This window comes from Mesoplodon bidens, assembly GCF_964165515.1.
Source record: "Mesoplodon bidens genome assembly, chromosome: 14".
Lineage (NCBI taxonomy): Eukaryota > Metazoa > Chordata > Mammalia > Artiodactyla > Ziphiidae > Mesoplodon > Mesoplodon bidens.
In genome coordinates, this window is record NC_138170.1 from 80,095,514 (window position 1) to 80,107,500 (window position 11,987).

The 11,987-nt window shown below is 42.0% G+C and overlaps 1 protein-coding gene across 1 annotated transcript in view; it reads left to right on the forward strand.

The window, feature by feature from the left end:
- The window catches only part of LOC308627991 (uncharacterized protein), a 122,046-nt gene extending 110,639 nt beyond the window's left edge, over positions 1–11,407 (forward strand). The window contains exon 5 of the mRNA XM_081254558.1: positions 11,377–11,407. The gene's annotated coding sequence lies outside the window, so the exon portion shown is untranslated. The remainder of the gene's footprint in view (positions 1–11,376) is intronic.
- The last annotated feature ends 580 nt before the right edge of the window (positions 11,408–11,987 follow it).

The following is an 11,987-nucleotide window of genomic DNA, read 5'->3' on the forward strand; positions in this document are numbered from 1 at the left end:
TTTTGGACCATTATTTGCCAACCCTTGTACTACATCATTGATTCCACAAGTATTGATTCAGCTTTTTACTGCCTCTATTCCCTATTTTAGTATTTGGTATAATTGTATTTTGGTTTAAATGCATTTTTCCTCTAACTCTACCAGCTCCTTTAAAACCTTATCTGCTGGGGTTTCCCTGGTGGCACAGTGGTTAAGAATCCACCTGCCAATGCAGGGGACATGAGTTCAAGCCCTGGCCCAGGAAGATCCCACATGCTGTGGAGCAACTAAGTCCGTGCGCCGCAACTACTGAGCCTGTGCTATAGAGCCCGTGTGCCACAACTACTGAGCCTGTGCTCTAGAGCCCGTGTGCCACAACTACTGAGCCTGTGCTCTAGAGCCCGTGTGCCACAACTACTGAGACCGTGTGCTACAACTACTGAACCCCATGTGCCTAGAGGCCATGCTCTGCAACAGAAGAAGCCACCGCAATGAGAAGCCTGTGCACCGCAACTAAGAGTAGCCCCTGCTTACCACAACTAGAGAAAGCCCGCACGCAGCAAAGAAGACCCAATGCAGACAAAAATAAATAAATTAAAAAAAATAAAAACAAACCTCATCTGCCACTGGACCAGCACAAATTCCATCCCACTTCATAGCACTAATATTTACTTACATGCTAAGAGCAGAAAGCAGATGCAGTCTATTTATTTTCCTGCCATTTGTATTGAATTATTTTCATAAATGTGCCTTTGCTCTGAACCTTTATGGCTATGACTTACCTTTTTATACGTCAGAATCTTTTCTTGCAGCCCATATTGTTGTTTTCTGTTGCTGTCTTTTAGTTTTTCCTCTATGAAGTGAGATCTGTACATGTCTGCTGTTTGCCAGCAGACGGGGATGTGCGTTCACTTTCATCTTTTTTATTGTCCACTTGGGTGCAGCCCTGATTTTTCTCTCACATCTTAAACTGTGCTATAAGCACCATCCCTAACTTCAAGTCTAGTACCTGGCAGAACTTTATCTTGTGCTGCTTTACTGCAAGGCTGGATTTTTTTCCCCTTCCATCCCCTCGATATGGTCTTCTGAATATCAAAAATGTTTTCTCCTCAAGGGAACCCTCCTACACTGTTGGTGGGAGTGTAAATTGGTGCAGCCACTGTGGGAAACAGTATGAAGGGTCTTCAAAAAGCTAAAAATTGAGTTGCCATATGATCCAGCAATCCCACTCCTGGGCATATATCCAGACAAAACTATAATTCGAAAAGATACATGCACCCCTATGTTCATAACAGCACTATTTAAAATAGCCAAGACATGGAAACAACCTAAGTGTCCATCGTCAGGTGAATGGATGAAGAAGATGTTATATATATATGTATGTATATTTATATACATACACACACAATGAAATACTACTCAGCCATAAAAAAGAATGAAATAATGTCATTTGCAGCAACACGGATGGACCTAGAGACTATCATACTAAGTGAAGTAAGTCAGACAGAGAAAAGCAAATATCACATGATATCATTTATATGTGGCATCTAAAATATGCCACAAATGAACTTATCTACAAAACAGACTCACAGACATAGAGAACAGACTTGCGGTTGCTATGGTGGAGGTGGGTGGGAGAGGGATGGATTGGGAGTTTGGGGTTAGCAGTGCACACTATTATGTATAGAAGGGATAAACCAAAAGGTCCTACTATATGGCATAGGGAGCTATACTCAATATCCTGTGATAAACCATAGTGAAAAAGAATATATATATATGTATAACTAAATCACTTTGCTGTACAGCAGAAATTAACACAATGTTGTAAATCAACTGTACTTCAATAAAATTTTTTACAAAATGTTTTCTCTTCCCATCCTTTCTTCTGTGTATTTGAAAGAATCTATACTTGTTTCTATAAGCCTGTGAAAATGCACTCCTCCTTGCACAGTGCTTCTAATTCGCTGCTGCCCCTAGTGGACTTCTTACTGACAATGTTCTACTGTGTGAGGTCCTTTCCACAGCCGGACTTGCTGATATCAGGGCTGGGTGAGCGTAAGAGGGCAGTGGGGTCGGAGGGAAGGAAGCAGGCCCAGTCTCACCTGGGTAGAGGTGTCTGGGGGCCAAAAAGGCCTTTTTGTTCAGCATGGAGATGAGGCACTTGGGGGAAAGGCTATGTAGTGGAGGCGGCAGCAACCTCCAGCCTCCCTGCTTTCAAGTTCAGCGGTCCAGGTGGGAGTCACTCACTGGTCCTTTCCCCAGTAAGCTCATTCCTACTGTAGGTAGGAACATTTCCTTCAAATACCAGTATACCATTCATCAAAATGCTCACTTCTAATAATACTGCACCTTTGCTATTAAAAAAAGAAAGTGTTTGTAGGTATGGATTCAGAACCACTAAGTGACTTGCCTCAAATTTCGCAACACATAAGGACTGGAAACAAGACTTAAGCCCACTTCTTCCTTCTACTCTATCTCCTATCTCCAGAGGTTAGACTACAAAGAAGTGAGCTGACAAGTCAAAAAGTAACACCAAAATGCATAGCATGTTGTTGTAAAAAATAGTAAAGTCATTCATCAATAGAAGATCAACTGCTCTCAATGTGTTTTATGGGGGGTTTTGTCTGGTCCCATCTCTGACTATCCAGTAGACATTGGCATGAAGAAGCAATTTGCAAAGGAAGCCTATATTGTCATAATTCCAAGTTCTCTAGCATTTGATTTATAAGTCTGAGGCAGTTTGGGGAATGCTGGCTCCCAGGATGCAAATTGTGATCCATGAGTTAATGAGTGAGTAAAATTGTGCTAAGGCAAACACATAGCCATAAATCTGAATGATGCACGATTATTGCCAGCCATAGCCAGCAGATGTATAGAAATAATTGGCTTTTAATGCTCATTAGTCAGTTTTATTACAAATAATGCATTTGCACGATGTTTGTAAATTTATGCTCCAGTGGGACGATGCAGTGACAGCAACGTATAAACAAGCAGAGAGATTGTGCAAAACGCACCCAAAATGTACGGATGTGCTCAAAGTTACATTTATCTGCATGTCTATTTGTTTTTAACCTTCCTTCCTTCCAAAACAAAATAATTTATGGCAATTTGAAGAAATAGAACCCTTATGAGAATTTTTCAATGAAGACATAATGAAGAAAAGAAAAATGAAGGTCAGAAAATACAATGAACCAAGCAGCGAGTTAATATGCAAGATGAATGTCGTAATATTCTGTGCACGCGATAAAAATGTAATGCAAAGTATCCCCTGCATTTATTAGCATTCAAAGCAAAAGAGTCAAAACGGATTAGTGTAAGGTTCATGTGTTCCTAGGGAAGAATGTAAAAACAAAAAAGTATGTTTTTCTCAAGGGAACTATAACATTTCTCAGTAAAATGACCAGAGGGAAATTTACCTAATAGTTGTTCAGAAAGGTGACATGGACGTAAAAGGAGACCAATCTTCAACTATATCTCTGAAGCAAATACAATAGAGGTTTTTTTTTTCTTTTCTGATAAGCATGTGAGCTGATATCCTTCTGCCAAATCACACTTATTAAAAAGCAGGCCCTCGAAGATGAGAATTTACCTCTCTTTCCAATGCCCTTCCCTGCCCTATTCTTGCACACTTCTTGGCCCATCGTCCTTCCCAACTACCCATATTATAATTTTAACTGGATAAAAATTTAGCATTTACCTTATTATGACTGTAAAAGCTATTCACAGTGGAGTGATATACTACACTTCAATGAATTTCCTTGCACAGCTTTGTTTTTCCTAAAATTGTCTTATCTCTTTTCTATTTATTATTGCTAATTCAACCCCCAAATCTTCCCCAGGAAGAAAATCTCCCCATAATGTAGTTGGATATATCCAGTAATATAAAGATTTCATCTACCTGAAGACATTTCTTCCAGAGGCTTCTGTTCAGACTGGCAGCTTGCTGAGCCTGGGATCTCTTCTCACTGTCACCCTGGAGACCCCCCCTTGGCTTTCTTGGATTGAATTCTTAGTTTAATGGATCCCACCTTTGTTGATGCCATCCCTCTTTTTAGGTAAAATGCTTCCTTGAATAGCTATCTAGAAAGGAGTATTGGGGCAGGGGTAATTTTTGAGCCTGTAAACATCTCAAAATGACTATTTTAATAATCATGCATAATTGATGGTAAAGATGGCATAGAATAACGGCCGGAAATATTTCTCTCAGAATTCTTAAGGAGTTGCCACTTTGGCTTCTACCATGTTGCTCCTGGAACCAAGTTTTTTTTTCCTACTAGGAACACAACACCACCTAGAGACTCCGATTCAGTGCATTTACTGCTTCCTGGAGGATGGCATCCCATCCTCCACCAGTCTCTGAGCTGGTGCTTCAGCTGTGCTCTTGCTGTTCCAATGCTCTTTCAGGCCAGCAGCTTCTTCTGGGTGGTGTCATATTTATGATCAGTTCTGTGGTCATTGGTCCAGGCCGTCACCAGCGTTGCTCATCAGAGGGCCCACTGGTTTTTTGCAACTTTATGTAGGATCCCATGCCAGTGGATCCAACACCCCATAAACCTTCAGACAGTGTTGCTGTCCAAGAACCCGTGTGCAATAATATCTAATGTATCTCTCAATTTCTCTCAGAATGAAATGCAGGCACGTGCAGTGTGGGATGTGCCACCAAGAGACCAGCTGGTCTGCTGAAGGAGTGGTGCTGTACCAGAGACTGAGTGTCATCCTGGATTATCAGGGTGTGCCCTATATCCAATGGCAAGTGTTCTCACAAGAGACCGAGGGGAGATTTGGTAGATACGAGGGTAGGAGTCAAGGTGATCACGAAGGCTAAGATTGGAGGGAAGGAGTCACAACCCAAGGAATGTCTGGAGCCCCCAGAAGTGGAGGAAGAAAGGGATGAAAACTCCCCTAGAGCCTTGAAGGAAATTTGCCCTTGTCAACACTTCAATTTTGTACTTCTAACCTCCAGAACTGTGTGTAAGAAAATAAATTTCAGTTATTTTAATGGTAATTTGTTATGGAAGCCACAGGAAACCAATCTAGATGGAATCCTGGTTTGCCCCTGAACATTGAACACCTAAATATTCTACTGATTTGACACTTTGTAGGGTTTATCTCCCCCCTTCAGTTGTATATGTGTCTCACTAAGGCTTCAACAAGGTAGCCACTTTTTGCTCCTCTAATCTGATAAGCATGACTCATCAATGTTGTGGGTTAGTGTAATATTCTCTGGGGTATCAGATAGTCCAGAGCCTTTTCAGACTATATTTTTGACTAGGTGAGGGAGGGAAGAAATTAATATCATCCTGGGGCACAAGCATGAACCTATAGTTTTGTCTAGTCGAAGTAACACAAACTATTTTTGATCTTCTTTTCTGATAGGGATGGAAAAGATTGGCCACAATCAATGGACACAAACCATGTACTTTGAAATCATGTTAATATGCAGTATTGATGATACTTGGTCTGGCACAGAGATTGAAATTGCAGTTGGGATTACTACTTGGTGGGGTTTATGGTAGTCCGTTCTCCTCTAAAACTCATCTACTTTCTGCAGGAGATTGATGAATTAAATGGGGTTTGCCAGGGACCACTGCCTATGCATCCTTTAGATACTTGTGAATGAAACTAATGTTCAACAAATGTTCACCTGGATGTGATACCGTTTTTGATTTGCTTTCTTGGCTTGGTAGGAGGAGCAGTTGCAGAAACATCTGGGGAAAGGAGCCGACCTTGTGGACCCACAGTTGGTTGGATATTGGCCAGGACTTGGTCTGTTTACCTGGCCTCACTCCAACACTGGGGCCATGTTGACTCCTGAGTCTGATATCAATGTCAAGTTGGGTTTTCCTATTCCCTACGTATAAAGTTTTCGGAGTTGACAACTTTGGGGAAGGACGAGGAGAGTCATCATCATGACTCCGATGCAATTCTCCATGGCTTTGCAGGATCCTTCATTCCGTCCTCTCCCTTATTTAATAGATTCTCGGTATTAAAATTGGCTTAGGTCCAGAAGCTATGTAGGAGATCATAATTTATTTTTTGAATGGAGTCAACTGTTTTCACCCTCCAGATCATTCATCCTTGATTTTTTCTGATGAGACAATTTGAGTATTGTCCTAATTGACTTTCTAACTACTTTGACTCTAGGGACACTGCATTCTAATGATTATCTCTACAGCTCTCTGCTTGCCTGCTGCTACAATCTTGCCATGTATTACAATGATTGTGTCTACCTGTATTTCAACAATTAGGTACCACCACCTGGCTTAAATAGAGATTCTATCATCCTCATGGCTATCTGTGACTCTAGTTCTATAATGTGCTCCACTACTGTCAATCCTGCCCAAAAAGGAGAACCGCCAATGAACTTCTTAGTGATGTTGATGCCCCTCTCACCAGCACATTCCTTGTTTCCTCTGGGAAAACCCATAAAGTGGGTTTTTCATACACTGTATATCTCCTCCACATGCCCACTTCCTGAGCCTTCGAGTCCCGTAAAACACAGACATTCTGGCATTTAGTCCTCACTCACCCTGGGTATCACTTTTTCTAGGCTTCTAGGAACAAGTTTGCACCATGTCCGAGGGTTTTTGCTAAGTGTTAAATCCAGTGTCTTGCAGGGGAGAAACATCTGGCTAGGTTAATAGGCAAGGGAAGGCCCCTTGAGCAGGCTCAGAAATTTGGGAGAATTTGGGAATTCAAAAATTTTAGGAACAGCAACCCATATGTCTTCATTCCATGTGTCTGGGTGCTATTCTTTCCAATCAGGCTCTTTACCCAGGCATAAACATGTTGGCGATGAGTTTACTCTTCTTTGTAGCTCAGCTGCCATGATGACTAAGTTGTGAGGCTGTTCCTCAGCTTTCTTTGCCCTTCTGCTACAGGGGATGGTAGCCTTTTTATATGCTACTACAGACACTCTGGCTTTCACACTTGGTCTCTTAATTACTCTCAGTCTTAGCTTTATGTTTTTCTAGATCTTAAATACAGCTTAACAATAGTCGTATACTAATCTCACTGCCTTTATCACCCCTGTTTTCTCCATACGTTTCAGATGCCTAATGTATTACGCCAACTAGTGCATTCCCTTTCACTGTCATAGCATCCCAACTCACCTCCAATGTAAGTTTTTACAGATACCATCTTGTTCCAGGGCTATATGTGCACCACCAGCCACAAGTGATTGCAACCTAATAACCAGCTGGTCGCCCATATACAGATAAGAACACTGAGCACGGAGGCCATAGACGACCAGCGGAGGTGGGATTTGAACTCAGTCCTGACTGTCTCCAAAACCCAGCCTCTTTCACTGCAGCCTTACCCACTTGATCAGATTACATCACTTCAACTCAATTCATTTCTTTCATAATAACTGCATAGCAGTAACTACGTTTTTTGGTCTCCACCTTTTTTTAGGTACTATTACAAGATATTTAGGAAGCGAAGACACTCGCTGAACTGTGCATCCATTTGTTATGACCGACCTTTAGGTCTGAGCGGTCCCAGAGCCACTGAAAGGCGGCGTGGTGTTCTAGAACTCCACAGGAGTTAACTACAAGCACATACCTAAGGAATGAGGCAGCACAAGGCAGTGTATTTCAGCCTTCTGGCAAAATACACCAATGACTGATTTGTTGGTCTCTGAGCCCAGATTGGCTCCTGCTGGCAAGCAAGGTCATTGTATCTGTCATCTTCTTCACACCCCGTGGGGAACATCTTTTCCAGACACTGCTGTCACCTGAAACCAGATGTGATTTCAGTTACCTGCTCACTGTCTGTCTCTGGGCTTTGAAAGAGTTTTAGCAGGAGGACAGGAACACTGCTTGTGTGCCCCACGCACTGATCATGCAGCCTCACGTCCGAAGCTGGGGAAGCCTTCTCCCTAATGGGCTGATTACTTGGATGAAGATTTTGCAAAAAATTCTCTAGCAGAGACCACTGAGCTCTTGCCCAAGGTAAAACCATTCAGTGGTTTAAGCCCAGAAGGACTTTTTAAAAAAATTATTATCATCACTGTTATTTTAAGGAACTACCAAAGATTGGCTCACAGTGTGTCTCTTGCTGTAAGTCCGTCAGCGCTCCATGCCCCAGTTTTATAAAGTCACCTAAAAATATCGCTCATCACCTGCTGTTGACAACTGGCCACCAGCAGATTTGAATTGGGTGATGTGTCTATTGAAGGAAAAGATCTGTCCACATCCATTACTGAGAATCAGGTGAAATCCTTGTTTTACCATCAGGTGGCCTTGAGTTTGAATCACAGCACCTTTGCCTTCTAGCTCCCCAAATTCCTTTATATTCTTCTTCTGCCTTCTCATACATGGTGGGCAGGGTCTAGCTGTACCAAAATGGACTATCTGAGCTTGAGTGCATTTCTCAGCCCAAATCACCTTACATATTTGGGGGGAGCAAAGAGACTCAGATACAGAGCTGGGAAATTCTCAGATAAGGAGAGCAGGAATGGAAAAGAGCGGGCAAGTTGAGCATGAGTGGGGAGGGGGTGGTCCTCTTCTCCTGGTTTCCTTCTATGTATAGGGGAGTCTGCAGCTGTTCCCTGGGTAACATTAGCCAGTCCACTTTCCCTCTGAATCTGTTTCTCATCTCCAACAAGAAATAGCAGTCTGAACTCTTCATGGTCATGATAAAAATTAAGAGACATAATATATTTATGGTGTCAGTCATAGAGCCTGGCATATGAGATGTATTCCACAATGGAGGTCTCCCTTTTCTTCACTTATATAAGGATTTTAGAATTCACCAGGTGCTTTCATAGACAGCATCTCTTAAATATTTCAAAATCTTGGTGAAGAAATTAGGATCAATCTGTGTTTATATGGCTATTTAGCAGATGAGGAAAACTGAGGCTCAGGAAATTGGTCAAAACCCTGAAACTGATGTGTACCAATGTCCCCCCACTCCCTGCCTGGGTCTCAAATCATGGTGGATTTCCCCTTATTTTAAGAATTTCAAATCAGGCTAGTCTCATCAGGGAACTTTAAGGTGTTGATAAATTGTGAATGGTTGCTTTTCAGAACCCTGCACTCCAGAGATGAGAAATGTTCCACTGCATTCTGCCACCATATTTGAACCTCTCCCACAGCCTGTAACTTTCAATATTATCTACCCCAGACTTCTACTCTTCTATGCTGAGAAGTCAAACTTAGTTTATTTCATAATAGTAGACATATATTAAGTGATTTTACAAATCTAACTTCCCTTCATTTCACTCATCCATTTCCACTTTGAGAGAAACGTCACATGTAGAATGTTCTCAATAAAACGTAATTTGAGAAAATAGACATTTAAAAAGCAGACACGTGTGCCAGTTACTTTCTAGGTGCACAGAAGGGACATGTAATGGGCTGGACCCTCACCCAGCTGTCTGCTCTTTCTCTCCTGCAGAGAAGTGAAGGGGGTCTGCTTCAGCACTGTTCCCCCAGCCCAAGAGGTGGAGGCGGAACCTTCTGGAAGATAGCTGTGCTTCATTGAGTTAGCCAGTGAGAAACTGAGTCGTGTCTGCAGAAGTGCAGTGCTGAACGTGGGATCATGTTGTGAATTGCATCCTAAGGTGTTAGCAGGGAAAGAATCGGGGCCCCAGGGTTAAAGAAAGATTGAAGCAGACGTTGCCTTGAAATAAAAATGATGGTTGTGTTAGAGGGGTTGGAGTGTTATGCTTTCCCTTTTAGAAATTTTACTGAAGGTTTTCTTGGATTAATATTTCCATAAAAAATGAAGTTAGAATAAAACTGGCTTATTGGAACCCACTATGTCTGTGTCTCAGAGAAATCATCGTAATGCCTACTTTGGGTCGATGCCTTTGTGCATGTAGACAAAGCTCTTCTTATGCCACTGTCTGTCTTCTGAAGCACTCACTCACCTTAGCCATCTTGACCATGTTCCCCTCCAGAACTGGTTACTTAATTTGCTGGGCCTATTGCAAAATGAAAAATATGGGACCTCTGGTTCAAAAAGCATGCTCCATTTTTGCATCTGACTTCACTTATGAAGTACAGGTTCAAATATAAAATTATTAAGAGTTTCGGGCTTCCCTGGTGGCGCAGTGGTTGAGAGTCCGCCTGCCGATGCAGGGGACACGGGTTCGGGCCCCGGTCCGGGAAGATCCCACACGCCGCGGAGCAGCTGTGCCCGTGAGCTATGGCCGCTGAGCCTGCGTGTCCGGAGCCTATGCTCCGCAACGGGAGAGGCCACAACAGTGAGAGGCCTGCGTACCGCAAAAAAAAAAAAAAAATCAAGCTGGCAACAACAAAGCAACAAAGCATTAAACAGAGTGTGGGTTCCTTTCAATCTTGGACCCCTGTACCTGCACTGGTCACATGCTTGTTCTTGACCTTTATGGTCCATCAAGACTTGTTTTCTCTCTTGTTTATGGCTCTGACCTGGGCTTCATATTACATAATTCTAGATCTTCCTTGATCATGTTTTGCAGCAACACACTGATTACTTTTTACCCAGCTTCTTGGAGTGGCCATTCAAATGTTAATAGACATTTTAGCTTTTGTGCCATTACTTCTGTCTTAAAGAACGGAATCAGTTATTCGCTTCTGTCTTACAAAATAACTGGAAGTCAGTTGTTCACTTTGAAATGGGAGGAAAGAAAAGGTGAGAAACGGCCTGTTCAAGTTAGAAAATAATTTACCAAATTATGTTTTTGTTGGAGATGTTAATTACATAGGTAGTGTTAAATCGGTAACATTGGTCCCTTTTGTTGCCCATTGGGAAGGGTATGACAGTTCTGTTGCCCTTGAATGTGTATTCTGACACTTGAATGTGTATTCTAAGTGTATTGAATGTGTATTCTATTCTATTCTTGAATATGTATTCTATTCCAAAAAGTCCATAAGAACATTTGGTAGATGGCAAAAGGTTCTTGATATTTGGTCATATATGGTCTTGTCTAAAATATCCATGGAAACATCAAGTCCACACCAAAAGGTTATATTTGGTCCTGTTCAAAACGCTCAGGGAGACATTCAGTCTGTGCCAAAATGTCCTTGCTATTTGGTCCTGTCCAAGACTGTTTAGCATGAACCAAATATGCCCATGGGACATTTTAGATAGGATCAAATTTCAAGGACTTTTTGGGGGTGAACCAAATGTCTTTCTGGACAAAATGTCTTATGGATGTTTTGGACAGGACCAAATGTCCTGCAAGGCCGTTGAAGTGTTTTAGACAGTCTCATGGGGCTCCCACCTAGCCAAGATATGCATGGGTAGCAGACTCACTGGCTGTTTGTCAAGTGGAACCAAGGCTTTATGGTTAGTGTAAATCCATATATGCTATTTCAACATTTGAGACATCTTTTCAATGATTGATTTTTTTTTTCTTTTCCTTCCCAGCCACTAATGCAACTCTTTTCTCTCTCTTCTTTACCATACCAGTTCTGAAAAACATCTACATGACCAACGAGAGTTTCAGTTTCTTTCTCTTTGTGCTTCTCACCCTCTGGGGAGGATGCTAATGGGCAGTGGAATGCAGAAGAGATAGATAGTAGGGGAGAGGACGAGCAGAAGCCTGAGTCTTGGATCATCACCAGTTGTCAAAAAATAAATAAACCACTGAAGGACTGGTGCTCACAGTGTCCCCGTATCCAGAACAGGGCATGTCACACCAGAGTTAAGTCTCACATTTAATGACCATTTTCTCCCAAGCTTCTTTGGGGAAATAAAAACATGTTTTAAATTGTCCTTATGTTCCTTTTTTTAATTCGGGGGGAAATGTAATCATTTAAATGTGTGCTTGTGGGAACCCCTTAGGAAAGTCCTTCAAACTCTTGTCAAAATACCCATGACACACGAGAGAGTACATTTTCCTTTCTGTCATCCCTGTGTTGTATTCAAACTTTGATCTATCATTTTCTTACATGATGCTTTCACAACTTTCAGAATGTCTTGTAAAGGATCCAAATAGATTTGCAGAAAGCAAATCGGCCGTTCCTGTCAGTGTGGCATCAGGCAATCCCCATGAGGAAAATGCTCATTAGCAGTTACTA